Below are 16,260 nucleotides of genomic sequence, written 5' to 3' on the forward strand. Positions count from 1 at the left end.
GAAAGGCAGTGGCCACATCTTATAGTGGCCAAAACAGGTGACAGTTTCCCTTTAATGGAATCGCTAATGTATACAGTGGGTACAGAAATTAAAAGTTCATTTTTCTTTCTCATTAATGTACACTCTGCACCTCATCTTAACTGAAAAAAAATGTAAAAATTTTTGCAAATTTATTAAAAAAGAAAAACTGAAATATCACATGGTCATAAGTATTCAGACCCTTTGCTCAATCACTCATATTTAAGTCACATGCTGTCCATTTCCTTGTGATCATCCTTGAGATGGTTCTACTCCTTTATTGGAGTCCAGCTGTGTTTAGTTAAACTGATAGGACTTGATTTGTAAAGGCACACAGCTCACGGTGCATGTCAGACCAACTGAGAATCATGAGGTCAAAGGAAATGGCCAAGGAGCTCAGAGACAGAATTGTGGTAAGGTACACATCTGGCCAAGGTCACAAAAGAATTTCTGCAGTACTCAAGGTTCCTAAGAGCACAGTGGCCTCCATAATCCTTAAATGGAAGAAGTTTGGGACCACCAGAACTCTTCCTAGACCTGGCTGTCCAGCCAAACTGAGCAATCGTGGGAGAAGAGCCTTGGTGAGAGAAGTAAAGAAGAACCCAAAGAACACTGTGGCTGAGCCCCAGAGATGCAGTAAGGAGATGGGAGAAAGTTCCACAAAGTCAACTATCACTGCAGCCCTCCACCAGTAGGGCCTTTATGGCAGAGTGGTCCGATGGAAGCCTCTTCTCAGTGCCAGACATATGAAAGCCCACATAGAGTTTGCTAAAAAACACATGAAGGACTCCCAGACTATGATAAATAAGATTCTCTGGTCTGATGAGACAAAGATAGAACTTTTTGGTGATAATTCTAAGCAGTATGTGTGGAGAAAACCAGTCACTGCTCATCACCTGCCCAATACAATCCCAACAGTGAAACATAGTGGTGGCAGCATTATGCTATGGGGGTGTTTTTCAGTTGCAGGGACAGGACGACTGGCTGCAATTGAAGGAAACAAGAATGCGGCCAAGTACAGAGATATCCTGGATGAAATCCTCTTCCAGAGTCCTCTGGACCTCAGACTTGGCTGAAGGTTTCCCTTTTCAACAAGACAACCAGACAACCAGTTTCAACCAGTAACACTGGAGGAAACAGACCCGTCCTCAAGCGAAGATCCTCAGGGGTATCGGCTCTTCTTAAGTCTAGCAACAAATACCCATAAGGCACCCGCGTGGCATCCTTAAAAGCTTCTAAGAAATAGCGTGTTTTTCCTGGATACATTTGCCGCGCTAGTGTTACAATTTGCAATTTATCCCAAGGGTTATTAAAAAGGACCATGTACTTTGTGTTTAAATTTATCGTGCGGCTTTTCTTTCCTTGACAAAATATGTTTTGTACCAGGTAGAAAATGCTGAGGCTTCTGTGGTGGACATACTTGGTAAATGCTTTTTCTATTTTGCAGTTATCACTAGCACTCTCCATGAGATCATCAACAATAGTCAAATTTACCTTTTCAGGAGGGAATAATTCATCATCTACGAATGTATGCGGCAGACCCTCCACAAATCTGATGAAGGGAAAAGAAAGAGAGATTTCATCATATAGTTTCTGCCAGCAGGAATAAAACCAAACAATATTATCAGGTTTATGAGAAAAATGAGTGTCAATATTATGTAACAATTGTTTTACAAAGTAACTTTTTCCAGAATTAGACGGGCCTGCTAGAATACACGAGAATGGATGTTGTAGACGTGGGTCCATCATGAGTCACAATTAATATCCAAATGGTACTGTGGTAAAATCGTCTAATAGTCTGCGCTTTGTGTAAACACACTTTTGGGTTTTTCGAAGAGATCTTGTTTCAATGGACCAGTACTTTTTGTTTTTCACAATGCCGGGCTGCTCGACGATAATACGTTTCTGCGTTTCAGAATCAGAATTACGCGGGTAGTCCAGAACAAGATCTTTTAGACTGCTAAAATTAATAGATTGAGCATTACCAACATTTAATGTTATTCCCTTCTCTTTTAAGACAGTTTTACCGGTGTTGAGTTTGTATCCGTAGGTCTTTGGGCCTGCAGATACAAACTCAGTGATGTAAGTGTCATCAGGTATCTCACTGGTCAATTCCCCCAGGTAATCACCTAACGGAGGACTCCACTCACCTTCTCTCTGCACAAAGATAACAGAATCAGTATCGTGATAAAGGCACCTTTCCTGCAGCCTGTCCAGCAGAGAGTAAAGCTCTAGTCCAGCATATGCTGTTGTAAAACAGGCTATAAAAATGTTTGTGTTCTTGTTGATGGTGTGGTGCCCTTCTGTATATTTCCAATCAATTGTTGCGGTTTCATCATCAATAAAATGCAACATCGAAACATCGTAATATGGTAAAAAAAACATGTTGAAACGGTTCATCAGGATCGCTAATAATGCTGGTACATGCTAAATTAGATTTCTGGGCAAACTTTCCCCATAAAGAATTTAAGAAAAGTTTGGAGATCTGTCTCTTAGCAGGGTTCTCTCCTATATTTTCAGAGCGTAATTGCACCCCTTCTTTGTCAAGAAAGGAATCAATGTACTGTTGTTTCTTACTGTCATCAGTGCACCAGCTGGGATAACCTGAGGCCTCCTGCTTATCCCTAAGATCTAATTTAATGTATCGAGAAAACAGGCGATCACTGGTTTTAGGAAAATCCCAAATTTCATAGATGTGGGCTATCCTATAGCCTTTCTCTATGGCCATCTCAAGCTCTATAGTGCCCCATGTACCTGTCAGAGCCCGCCCTTCATCGCTATGTGTACATTCCTCTGTCTGCGAATTTACAGAGCATGTGTAGCATAGAGAAAACAATAATTTTTTGTTGTGTTTTACCGGTAGAACAGGAAAAAATAAATCCCTCGGAGGGTAGACCTTGACTTTGGCAATACCAAAGTAATTTTTAATGAACCCAAAACCCTCATAGATAATGTGTGGATGACCAACGGGGTATGTTTTAGTTTTGTTTACAAAGGGATACAGGCTGCTGAAATCATAGTAATGTAGTGTCTCCCCAGGTTTCAGTTGGTGATAAAGTTTATTGGCATTAGTACGTCCTCCATAAAAAGCATCGCGGGGGTCTAAAGGGGTAGGGAAATCCATTTGGAGAAGAAATTCTTGAAGATTAAAATCTTTTTGAATCATTTCATTCCATTCATGTTCCCACAGTACTCTCACTGTGTAGCCACACCACTGCAGGTAATGTTTTTTAGCTAAAAACATATAATTGACCATAGGAGGTGTTTGTGACCTTATTTGAATCGTATTCATTATAGCAGATGGGGCACCCATGATAAAAGCACCCCTGAAATTTGAATGCAATATGTCTGTCGTTAACATAGGCATAACCGTCTAAAAAATATTTCCCAACTCGTTTTTCACCCCCTCTTAAAGCATGTTGGATTACTATGTTCTCTGTGTGGGATACATATGAGCCACTGTATAGCGAGTGATGAAAAGCATTTTTTGTCTTGTGATAATTATCACCCGGTAAAATGGCAATGGTCTTTTTTGGAAGAAATTTAAACCTGTACATTGACATACATACAGATGCAAGGGTTACGAGTTGAAAAGGATAAAAACATCTGGACACTTCAATTTTTTTCTTTTCTCGCTTACAGTATATTTTAACATTTTTCTGCGTCATTTCCATGACACGCTCCCTGTAAAGTTCACATGAGTGTCTCAGAATCTCAACATCTTGTTTGCAGTAAGACTTTAGTTCAGACTTAAAGTCAAAAGTTGTATTTTCCTGCGTCTCATACCACTCCATGAATTCCCCTTTCTCACTAGGTGACATGTACGCTACCCCATAATATTTTACAGCTGGTAGGGGACACACATAGTTTTGATTTTCTTCAGTGTTAAAAAAGTGGGGGAAATGTCCTTTTGAACCTGAGAATCCCATAGCCTGCGGCATCTTACTAAGTTTCATCGGTATGAAATTTAGGGAGTCAATAAACCTCAGTTCCAAATCAGGCAGCGTGACACACAAGAGACGGCCACCTCGGGATATCAATTTTACACAGAGTTTTTCAGAAATCAGTTCCTTAACAATAAAGTATGCGTCGTATCTTCCAGCATTGTGGGTTATAAACGTATATCAAGAAAATTTACCGGATGTAAAGAATTGCACAAAATCATGAGTTGCAGATTTACCTTCAAACTCCCAGGAGGGGCTACCATACAGCGTTGTAGCATAAATATAATTTGGGATGTGAGTACCTGTCTCCTGCATACATTCAAAGTCGTAAAATATATATTGATCTGTTGCCTCCTTTGGTACATAACGGCACATGTAACAAAGGTGCCCATCAAATTTATTTAAACTTCTGTGACAGACAGAACAACGCAACCCTTTACATTTATGTTCGGAATCACTTTCTCTGGGGACAAAGTGATGACATTTATCACAAAATGTTTTAAGTCTGCAGAATGTTGGATTATGTGCAGATAAATGAGTGTGGTGATCTAAGCACTCACTGGATCGACAAAACACACGACAAATTGGACAGCGAGGTGGCTGATCCGTGTCGGTTCTCTCCACACAACTCTCTCTTTGACAAGCCTTGCAAAAATATTGACACGAATGATTAAATTTGTGATGAAACAACGAATTGCATCTTTCACAAAAGTAATCCGTGCCGATAAAACCCTTCATATTTTTGATACCGCAGTAGTGATTATCATGATGCAATATGAAAATAGTTCTAGCACTAGGGGTATTACCTGTTTGAAAATATCGCCAGTCGCCCTGACTGTAGTATAATACTTTAATGTTGATGCCCAGATGTTTCTCAAAAGCTTCAATATCACTAAAACTTATAAGTTGGTCCTCAGGGATAGCCAGGGCCGCATGTATGGATTAAGCACGATTCAGTAAAACTGTATCACCAACATCAGTGTCGGTGATCAGGGCGTACACTCTCGCTGCAAAGCACAGATGAGTGCTGTAATTGTTATAGTCATATAACCACCGTCTCTTTTGCTTAATGATTTGACTACTCGCTATAGATTTCAGACTTTTCTTATGCCTCGGCGTCTGTGTTTAATAATTGTTACGACTAATTTCAGGGAGCTGTTTGCTAAGCATTCAGCATTGCTTTGCAATGTGCGAGCTACGGCATTTAAGAATGCTTCAGAACTAAAATCCTCCCTTGTTTGTTTTGTAGTGAAAATGGGATCTAACGTGTCACCGCCTTCAAGCCTTAACTGAACAAAGTCTCCAGGATCAATGTCTCTGATGACTCTGTCCAGTAAAGACTGAATGGCTCCATGCATGATGTTTAGGGCCTCTACAAATGATTGAATGCGGTCTAAATTTACAAATCTGAAATGATCAATATACATGCGAGCATTGAAATTGCAGACATCTCTTCGATGGTGATAAAAATGTTGTAAAAATACTGAATGATCTACGTCCTGTACATTATCATCAACATGACCATCAGCTGCAACATCATGTACATTTTCAGCCTGTGTTTCAAGAGGCTCAAAGCTTTGAGCAATTGGAGACACATTGGTGCTAACATTCCTAGGGGGATCATGGCTGTGAAACAAGGGACTCTGTGCATGTATCAACAGCTGAGGGTTTTGAGTAGTTATCGGTCTGTAAGTTGGCTGTCGCTGGCTTCTAGCTGCTAGTGGACATCTTGCACTAACCATCAGCCTTCGAGCACGTTTAATTGTTCTCGATCTATAACCCCTTTGTGGTGATATCTTAGACAACTTCTGCAGACCATAACCAACCAAGCCTAGTCACATTAAATTATTTTTATTTGATTTCACAATGGCTAATGGTGCATCTGCACAGTCTCTTTTGAACGCATATAGCTCATCAACAATGTCAGGTGTTGGGGTAGCAGTTTGTAACCTTTCATAAGTGTCACAGAAATATTTTAGTTGAACATAACAGTTTTTGTAATTTATGTACTGAGGTCCCATATCATGAAACACCTTATAGTGTTCTTCAGGCCATCCAGGGGTAATTGGGGTATTGTGTACTTTTTGTTTTTTACTTGCCCTCTGGTCTGGGTTGATACTGTTCGTCTCTTTAAAGGATTTACAAGTGCAAAATCATTAGACGATCATGCAAAAGTAATATCTGCAGGGTGTATAGTATGACACACGCGTACAGTGTGGCGAAAAGTATTGACACCCCTGCAATTCTGTCAGATAATAGTCAGTTTCTTCCTGAAAATGATTGCAAACACGAATTCTTTGGTATTATTATCTTCATTTATTTTGTCTTAAATGAAAAAACACAAAAAGAATTGTCCTAAAGCCAAAATGGATATAATTCCACACCAAACATAAAAAAGAGGGTGGACAAAAGTATTGGCACTGTTCGAAAAATCATGTGATGCTTCTCTAATTTGTGTAATTAACAGCACCTGTAACTTACCTGTGGCACCTAACAGGTGTTGGCAATCACTAAATCACACTTGCTGCCAGTTGACATGGATTAAAGTTGACACAACCTCTGTCCTGTGTCCTTGTGTGTACCACATTGAGCATGGAGAAAAGAAAGAAGACCTGTCATGATCCAGGATGGGGTTTCACTTTGACCCGTCCTGATCAGACTGGGGGTTAATTGTTCCGCCTCTCTCTGGCAGAGGGCGGCTATTTAATGCTCACTGGACCTAGGTCCAGTGTCAGTTATACTCCTGCCCTCGGCTGAGTTAGTTGACCTTGTGCGTATGTGTGCCTTGTGCCTGATATCTTGCTTGCTTGCTTGGTTTTGATCCGGTTCTGTCCCTGTTACGAGTTCTCCCTGTCCCTCTTGTACTGCGCTACCTCTCGTGTATGACTCTCTGCTTGTGACCTGACTTCTCTCTGCTCGTCCCCTTGGTACCACGTCGCCCTCTTGTGTATGACCATTGGCTTTGTCTGACCACCCGTCTGTTTGTCCCTCCCTCGTTTGCCCGTACTGTGTGTGACCTCCGTTTTGCCTGACTCTGAGTTTGCATGGTGTCCTGTCATCTCTGAAAGCAGGATGCTAAGCCCCTCCCCCTTGCAGTCACATGACCATAGGTCCTGTGCCAGCTTGCTAACTTCAGTGTCCTCAGGTCCTGTGCATCTTTACTTTCCGGCGCTGACAGGATCCTGCCACCAATAGTTTGAAGCACGCATTGTCACCTCTGCTGCCCTGCTCCACAGGTATCTCTTAGCACTGTTTCTGTACTCAGGACACGCGCACTGGCTCAGTGAGCGAGTGTAGTGCCGTATTCCTGACAAGACCTAAGAACTGTCTGAAGACTTGAGAAACCAAATTGTGAGGAAGCATGAGCAATCTCAAGGCTACAAGTTCATCTCCAAAGACCGGAATGTTCCTGTGTCTATGGTGCACAGTGTCATCAAGAAGTTTAAAGCCCATGGCACTGTGGCTAACCTCCCTAGATGTGGACGGAAAAGAAAAATTGACAAGAGATTTCAACGCAAGATTGTGCGGATGTTGGATAAAGAACCTCGACTAACATTCAAAAAGGTTCAAGCTGCCCTGCAGTCCGAGAGTATAACAGTGTCAACCTATACTATCCATCGGCGTCTGAATGAAAAGGGACTGTATGGTAGGAGACCCAGGAAGACCCCACTTCTTACCCCGAGACATAAAAAAGCCAGGCTGGAGTTTGCCAAAACTTACCTGAAAAAGCCTAAAACGTTTTGAAAGAATGTTCTCTGGTCAGATGAGACAAAAGTAGAGCTTTTTGGGCAAAGGCATCAACATAGAGTTTACAGGAGAAAAAAAGAGGCATTCAAAGAAAAGAACACGGTCCCTACAGTCAAACATGGCGGAGGTTCCCTGATGGTTTGGGGTTGCTTTGCTGCCTCTGGCACTGGACTGCTTGACCATGTGCATGGCAATATGAAGTCAGAAGACTACCAACAAATTTTGCAGCATAATGTACGGCCCAATGTGAGAAAGCTGAGTCTCCCTCAGAGGTCATGGGTCTTCCAGAAGGCCAATGACCCAAAACACACTTCAAAAAGCACAAGAAAATGGTTTGAGAGAAAGCACTGGAGACTTCTAAGGTGGCCAGCAATGAGTCCAGACCTGAAACCCATAGAACACCTGTGGAGAGATCTAAAAATGGCAGTTTGGAGAAGGCACCCTTCAAATATCAGGGACCTGGAGCAGTTTGCAAGAAGAATGGTCTAAAATTCCAGCAGAGCATTGTAAGAAACTCATTGATGGTTACCGGAAGCGGTTGGTCGCAGTTATTTTGGCTAAAGGTTGTGCAACCAAGTATTAGGCTGAGGGTGCCAATACTTTTGTCTAGCCCATTTTTGGAGTTTTGTGTGAAATGATCAATGTTTTGCTTTTTGCTTCATTCTCTTTTGTGTTTTTTCATTTAAGACAATTAAATGAAGATAATAATACCAAAGAATTTGTGTTTGCAATCATTTTCAGGAAGAAACTGAGTATTATCTGACAGAATTGCAGGGGTGTTAATACTTTTGGCCACAACTGTATATTATCCAGATTAATTGTCTTCTTACCCTCAGCAGGCTGATCAATTTCTCTGTTGATGGCTTCACATTCAGCTTGTGGCACACCGTCAACGGAAATGTTTGAATGTTTAATATTGGGAGTGACTGAGTCGCCGTTATATTTTCGGTCTGAAGACTTCGGTCCCACCTTCCCAGGTTGCTTGGTTTTCACAGGACTGTCTTCATCTGACAGAACAATGATTGGTGAAAGCGGATTTGATCTCACAGCCGGATTAACTCTTTGTGGGGGGTTCTGCGTTGGTCCGTAGGTACGCTCCTGCAGTACTTGAGGTTGCAGCAATGGCTGTGCATCTTTTTTTAGCATATTCTTTGTATCTATAAGAAAAAAGTTACATGTGTCAGTTATCCATGAAGCTTGAGTAACAATGGAAATGTTACATGTACCAGATAGTCAAGAAACACATATAAGTGTTTGTATAAAGATAGTATTTTAGGTTGTACCCCTTATGAGCAGGGGCATCATTAATTTTGCTTTAATTATTGTTTTGATAACTGTTACTTATGACTAGTTGTATATGAATATCTGAATTATAAATCTCTGCAGAATATGTAAGCTCTATATAAATATTATTATCATTATTACAAAAAACTAAATATATACTTACAAGAATGTTCTGGGTATTGGTATTCTGCAGGCTCTGGGTTCATAGCTGTCTCACAATTCGCCGTCAGTGGGTTGGATGCATTTTCATTTGAATATGGCTTTTTTCTGGCCGATCATTTATCAGTTGTAAATAAAATAAAACTATTACACAGTCCTGAAATGATTTTCATCATGGTACTGAGTATCTATTGTTTTTCAAGCTCACATTACCTTTTCGAATCAGTTGCGCCATATTTTTTGGTTTTCCGTTAGACCTGATAGAAACCCTGGGAACCCTAATCTTGAGCGATGTGTTTCGTGTTTTCCGTAGCTTTTAAGGACTGTTAGAAACTATGGGACCATCAATGTTATAGAATTCTTTCAAGTGATGGTTACCTGTATAAGAAATTAGGGGAAATATCATACCTGCATACATACGGACTCTTTTTTCAAAGAGACGTTACTTTTTCCATATGTTCTTACCTTTTTCATATGTTTGTCGCCTCTGCAGCGGATTCGCCAGATTTACAGACTCTTCAGTAACACGGCTGTTTTCTTGCTTATCGGCCGCTTTCAGCATCTCAGCATCTGTATGAGAAATTGTATTTAGTTTCACATTTACATATGATTAAAGCAGTTATTATACAAATATACAGCTTACCAGTGACAGGATAATGTGAAATTGAAGTGCTTGTTTCTCCGCCAGTGTTAAAAGTCCCTAAAGGGCACGCATTTATGGAATCCAAATTCAGTCTGAAACATCTCAGGATAGGCGCGCTCTATAGACTCTTCTTAAAAAGAACAAAATATTATATAATTAATATACAAAACAATACTTTAATCAGAATGTCTAATACTCCATTCATTATATTCAATATAAGCCTTACCTATTTGTTGGTATTGTGTGTTCGTAAAAAGAGGCTCGGCTTGTTCAAAATCGTAGGCTTCCATCTTAACTAAAATGATTAAAAGTGTGAATACTATTATACTTTTAAATTTATTAACTATAACTATGCAGTGGAAAGTACTATAATATAAAATTATAATCTAAGTCTATGCCGAAGAAATACATTTTATATACTATATGATAAAAGGCAAATAAAATTATACGCGAACATCAATTAAATAATTATACATCAAATAAATATTGTATTAAATATCTAAATTTCTTCTAAATGAGTAAATCTATTCTAAGGAAAATACAATTATATCCTATATAATAAATATTACTATACATCAATTGACAATAATATTGATTAAATAATGTGTTAATACTTACTATTTTAAAGAGCAGAAATTGCTGCCCAGTATAAACGGAAAAACTGTCTCTAATGCTGAATGTGTAAGGACATCACCTAAAGGCCTGTTTTAAAGCCAGAAAGCTGGATCACTCCAATCACAGCCCAGTTACGCCTCACCAAAAGGTCTCAAGCAATCAGCAGAAAGTCCACACCTCCAGTTAACACCCACAAGAGCCTCCCAGTTACAGCCCATCATGCTGACCCAAGCAATCATGATATACTCATATTATACTGATATCAAACATGATATATTTGTATTACATTCCACATTTAATATCATTTTATACATTTTGAATTTCTGATAAAGACAGCATTTGTTCATGAGAACATGCCTTCTAGACACGATGAAAAAATATTAGAGAACCAGTATTTTACCCCTAAAGCCTCCGGGTCATATGGCGGCATTGATAAATTATATAGAGAAACTAGAGATTACGGAATTAAAAAAACAATTTTGCGTGATTGGTTAAATAACCAGAATAGCTATTTGTTGCACAAACCCGTGAGAAAAAGATTTCTGACAAATAAGACCATGGTCTCAAACATGGATGCATTGTGACAAGGAGATTTAGTGAGTTTAATTGACTATTCGAAGGAAAATGATAATGTTAAATATATCCTTGCCGTGATTGATTGCCTATCAAAATTTGCGTGGTGCGTAGCCTTGTCAAACAAGACTGGAGCCGCTTAGCCAGTTCATTCGAACTGATATTTCAAAATGATAAGCACATACAGAAGAAATTACAGATGGATCGGGGCAAAGAATTTATTAATTCGTCGATGAAGCGTCTTTGTAAAATGTATGATATTCTACATTATCTTACGAATAATGCTGTTAAGGCCTCTATTGTGGAGCGGTTTAATCGTACATTAAAAACTCGAATGTGGCGGTATTTTACGAAAAATAACACTAATGTCAGGATCCTGCCAGCGCCGGCGTGCAGCCTCCGCTGAGCAGGGACTCACCCGCACTGTAGGGGGGCCCGGGGTCAGGTACAGCCGGAAAGTACAGATACACAGGACCTGTGGACACTGAAGTTTAGCAAGCAGTGAAGGACCTATGGTCATGTGACTGCAAGGGGGCGGGGCTTAGCGTCCTGCTTTCAGAGATGGCAGGACACTATACAGAAATACTCAGAGTCAGGCAAAACGGAGGTCATACACAGAGATAACAGTAAAGTACCAGGGATGAGACAGAACGGATAGTCGGGGCCAATCAGGGGTCAAAACCAAGCAGACATAGAAGGTACAAAGCAGAATCCAGCAAGCAATATCCAGAGAACAGACCGAGTCGTACACAGAGTATCAAGCAACCAGAACACAGCACAAACACACTCAGGGGTCACCACGCTATGCCAAGGGCGAAAGTATAACTGACGGGGGATGGGAGCTTCCTGGGGCAATAGGAAACTTTCCCAGAGCCAATGAGAGGCCACCATAATAAGTCCCAGGTGTGCAGGTAAGAGTCTGCACTGAGATCAAACCATTAACCCCAGAATTGCCGGTCCACCAGCACTGGTATCATGACAACTAATAGGTATATTGATATTTTACCCTATTTGGTTGATAGCTACAATCAAACCTATCATTCTACCATTCGATGTATACCAATTGATGTCACAAGCAAAAATTCACTACAAATATCGAAAAATATTTATGGCACTAGCATGAAAAATAAACTTATTAAGCCTTCTTTTCAAATTGGTGACAATGTACATTTGATCCAATATAAACGTATATTTATGAAAGCATATGAACAATCATATACCGATTAAATATTTATCATATCCGAAATTAACACAAAATTCCAATTCCCCCTCTACAAAATCATGGATTTGTACGGAGAACCTGTGATTGGGTCATTTTATAAGGAGGAATTTCAAAAAGTCACATCGGATGAGAATCGCATCTACAAAATAGAAAAAGTATTAAGAAAAAAGCTCGTCAGAGGGTCCACCCTGTATCTCGTTAAATGGAAGGGATATCCGGAAAAATTTAATACTTGGATTAAAGAAAACTAGCTGACGGACCTCTAATCATGGATTCTGGATCATTTTATATTACCCTAGCGTGTAATGCATCAAGTAAGCTATTCCCAGACAACACGATTTCAACTTTTACCACTAAACTGGCAAAACCTGTACATCTTTTAGGCCCATATGAAGTTGCCATCACAGAATTTCAGTATCCCCACACCGGGTTTACTTTCGAAAATAGCGAAGGCACGTTTTTTCTTGGAAAACGCGGGGACGTTCTAAGAGAATATTTCGTAAAACCAGGCTATTATTTAAATATTTCGGAACTTATAAGGGCCATTAATGAGCGTATCGACAGCTTGAAGATCGCCTCCGAAGGGTTTAAACTTCGTTACGATGAAGTGAAGAGAAGTGTTACTCTATCGGATTCGCCCACGATACATTTTGCTCCAGGCCCAAAATTGGCTCATATTTTAGGGCTACCACCTTATATTGAGGCCTATGATAATAGTGTGATTAGAGCCAAGGAGTAGAACTATGCAGATGTCATGAACGGATTTTATACATTATTTGTTTACTCAGACATTAATAACCATCAGCTAGAAGGTGATTCTTACGTCCAGCTTCTGAGAACTGCGCAGGTGACAGGTAAAAGTGGGGAGATCATCACACTTCAATACACAAGACCTGATTATGTGCCTCTATGCAAACAGCACTTTGATTCTGTAAGCATCTCTATCTTGACTGATCAGGGTACGCCTGTTAAATTCAAGTATGGAAAAACTATTTTGCGATTACATTTTAGATTGCGTCATGATTGACACGTCAAAATGGTGTCACAAAGTGTTTACGGCAATCCGACCATTTATGTCTGCTACTATATTGCTCAGACGGGCCACGGTTTAGAGGGTTTTCGCGGTGATGAGTACATGTATGGGGCAGGGCTTGCAGGAATATTTAGAGGCTTATTTAGAAAAGCGGTTCCTCTATTGAGAAAAGGACTCGAATTAGTAAAGCCCCATGTAAAGACCGCTGTTTCAAATATTGCTAAGGATGCCATTGCCTCTTTCTCAGCATCCGCTGTGAATAGGCTAAACACCCCTCCTCAGGAAGGATCCGGCATTGTGTATGTTGCTAAAAACAGAAAAAAAGAAAAAGGTGTGTTCGCTATTCACCCCCACCAATGCTCATGAATAAAATTACTCCCGCAAGACGCAAATGCCAGAAAAGAGTAAGACGCTGTGTTGAAGACATCCTTTAAGCAAAATATACAAAATAAATATATAAAATGGCCTTCATACATGATGCTTCGGTGGAGTGCATGAAATCAGAACTGAATATTTTTCAAATATCTCCTATGCAGGTTTCTGTCGAGAAATCAATATTTATAGAAGTTCAGCCTAATGCGGCTCTGGCGGACAATGCACCACTTGAATTTTTCATATCGGGAAGTGGTGAATATTATTATGATTTAAATAATACCCTACTTTACATAAGTTGCCGGGTCATAAAACAAGATAATTCTGCCATCGCGGACAACGTACATGTAGCTCTCATTAACTACCCTTTAGCGACTCTTTTTAATCAAGTTGATATCACCCTGGGTGATCGCCTCATCTCACAATCAGACAATCTATATAGCTATAGGGCCTACATTGAAACTCTGTTAAATTACAGCGCACAGACTTTAGCCTCGCAATTCACATCAGGATTATTCTATAAAGATACCACCGGACATCATGATGTACGAATCCTGGATGGTGCGAATGTGGGTTTCAACAAGTGGGCTCATGCAATCGCACATTCCAAGCCTGTCGATTTGCTCGGCCCAATATTTTTAATCAGCCGAAGCTTATATTGAATGGACTTGACCTTAACCCCTTCCTGACATCCGACGTACTATTCCGTCCATGGGACCCGGGACCCTATGCCCATGGACGGGATAGTACGTCTACCGCGATCAGCGGCGCCCACGTGGTGAGTTAGGCGGTGTGTTGGGGTTCGGGTTGGAGTTAGAATTGGGGGTTTCCACTGTTTGGGCACATCAGGGGCTCTACAAATGCAACATGGCGTCTGATTTCAATTCAGCCAATTCTGAGTTGAAAAAGTCAAATGGTGCTCCTTCCCTTCCAAGCTCTGACATGCGCCCAAACAGTGTTTTACCCCCACATGTAGGGTATCAGCCTACTCAGGACAAATTGCAAAACAATTTTTGGGGTCCAATTTCTCCTGTTACCCTTAGGAAAATAAAAAATTGGGGGCAAAAATATAATTTTTGTGGAAAAAAATGATTTTTTTATTTTCACGTCCGAGCGTTATAAAATTCTATGAAGCACTTGGGGGTTCAAAGTGCTCACCACACATCTAGATAAGTTCCGTGGGGGGTCTAGTGTCCAAAATGGGGTCACTTGTGGGGAGTTTCAATAGTTTAGGTACATCAGGGGCTCTCCAAATGCACATGACACCCGCAGACCATTCCATCCAAGTCTGCATTCCAAAACGTCACTACTTCCCTTCCGAGCCCCAACGTGTGTCCATACAGTAGTTTTCTCCCACATATGGGGTGTCAGCATACTCATGACAAATTGGACAACAACTTTTGGGGTCCAATTTCTCCTGTTACCCTTGGGAAAATGAAAAAATTGTGGACTAATTGATCATGTTTGTGGAAAAAATACGATTTTTTTTATTTTCATGCCCGGGCATTATAAACTTCTGTGAAGCCCTTGGGGGTTCAAAGTGCTCACCACACATCTAGATAAGTTCCTTAGGGGGTCTCGTTTCCAAAATGGGGTCATTTGTGGGGGGTTTCCACTGTTTAGGTACATTAGGGGCTCTCCAAATGCAACATGACACCCGCAGAACATTCCCTCAAAGTCTGCATTCCAAAACGTCACTACTTCCCTTCCGAGCCCCGACGTGTGTCCATACAGTAGTTTTCTCCCACATATGGGGCGTCAGCGTACTCAGGACAAATTGGACAACAACTTTTGGGGTTCAATTTCTCCTGTTACCCTTGGGAAAATAAAAAAAATGGGGACTAATTGATCATGTTTGTGGAAAAAATACGATTTTTTTATTTTCACGCCCGGGCATTATAAACTTCTGTGAAGCACTGGGGGGTTCAAAGTTTTCACCACAGATCTAGATAAGTTCCTTGGAGGGTCTAGTTTACAAAATGGTGTAATTTGTGGGGGGTTTCCACTGTTTAGGTACATCAGGGGTTTTCCAATCGCGACATGGTGTCCGATCTCAATTCCAGCCAAAAACGTCAAATGGCGCTGCTTCCCTTCCGAGCTCTGCCATGCGCCCAAATAGTGGTTTACCCCCACATGTGGGGTATCAGCGTACTCAGGACAAATTGCACAATAACTTTTAGGGTCCTGTTACCCTTGGAAAAATAAGAATTGAGGGTGAAACGATCATTTTTGTGGAAAAAATATGATTTTTTAATTGTACGGCTTTATGTTATAAACTTCTGTGAAGCCCTTGGGGGTTCAAAGTTCTCACCACACATCTAGATAAGTTCCTTAGGGGGTCTATTTTCCAAAATGGTGTCATTTGTGGGGGGTTTCCACTGTTTTGGTACATCAGGGGTTTTCCAATCGCGACATGATGTCCGATCTCAATTCCAGCCAAAAACGTCAAATGGCGCTGCTTCCCTTCCGAGCTCTGCCATGCGCACAAATAGTGGTTTACCCCCACATGTGGGGTATCAGCATACTCAGGACAAATTGCACAATAACTTTTAGGGTCCTGTTACCCTTGGGAAAATAAAAATTGGGGTGAAAACATCATTTTTGTGGAAAAAATATGATTTTTCAATTGTACTGCTGTACGTTATAAACT

This window comes from Dendrobates tinctorius, unplaced genomic scaffold, assembly GCF_039654945.1.
Source record: "Dendrobates tinctorius isolate UK_male_01 unplaced genomic scaffold, ASM3965494v1 ptg000046l, whole genome shotgun sequence".
Lineage (NCBI taxonomy): Eukaryota > Metazoa > Chordata > Amphibia > Anura > Dendrobatidae > Dendrobates > Dendrobates tinctorius.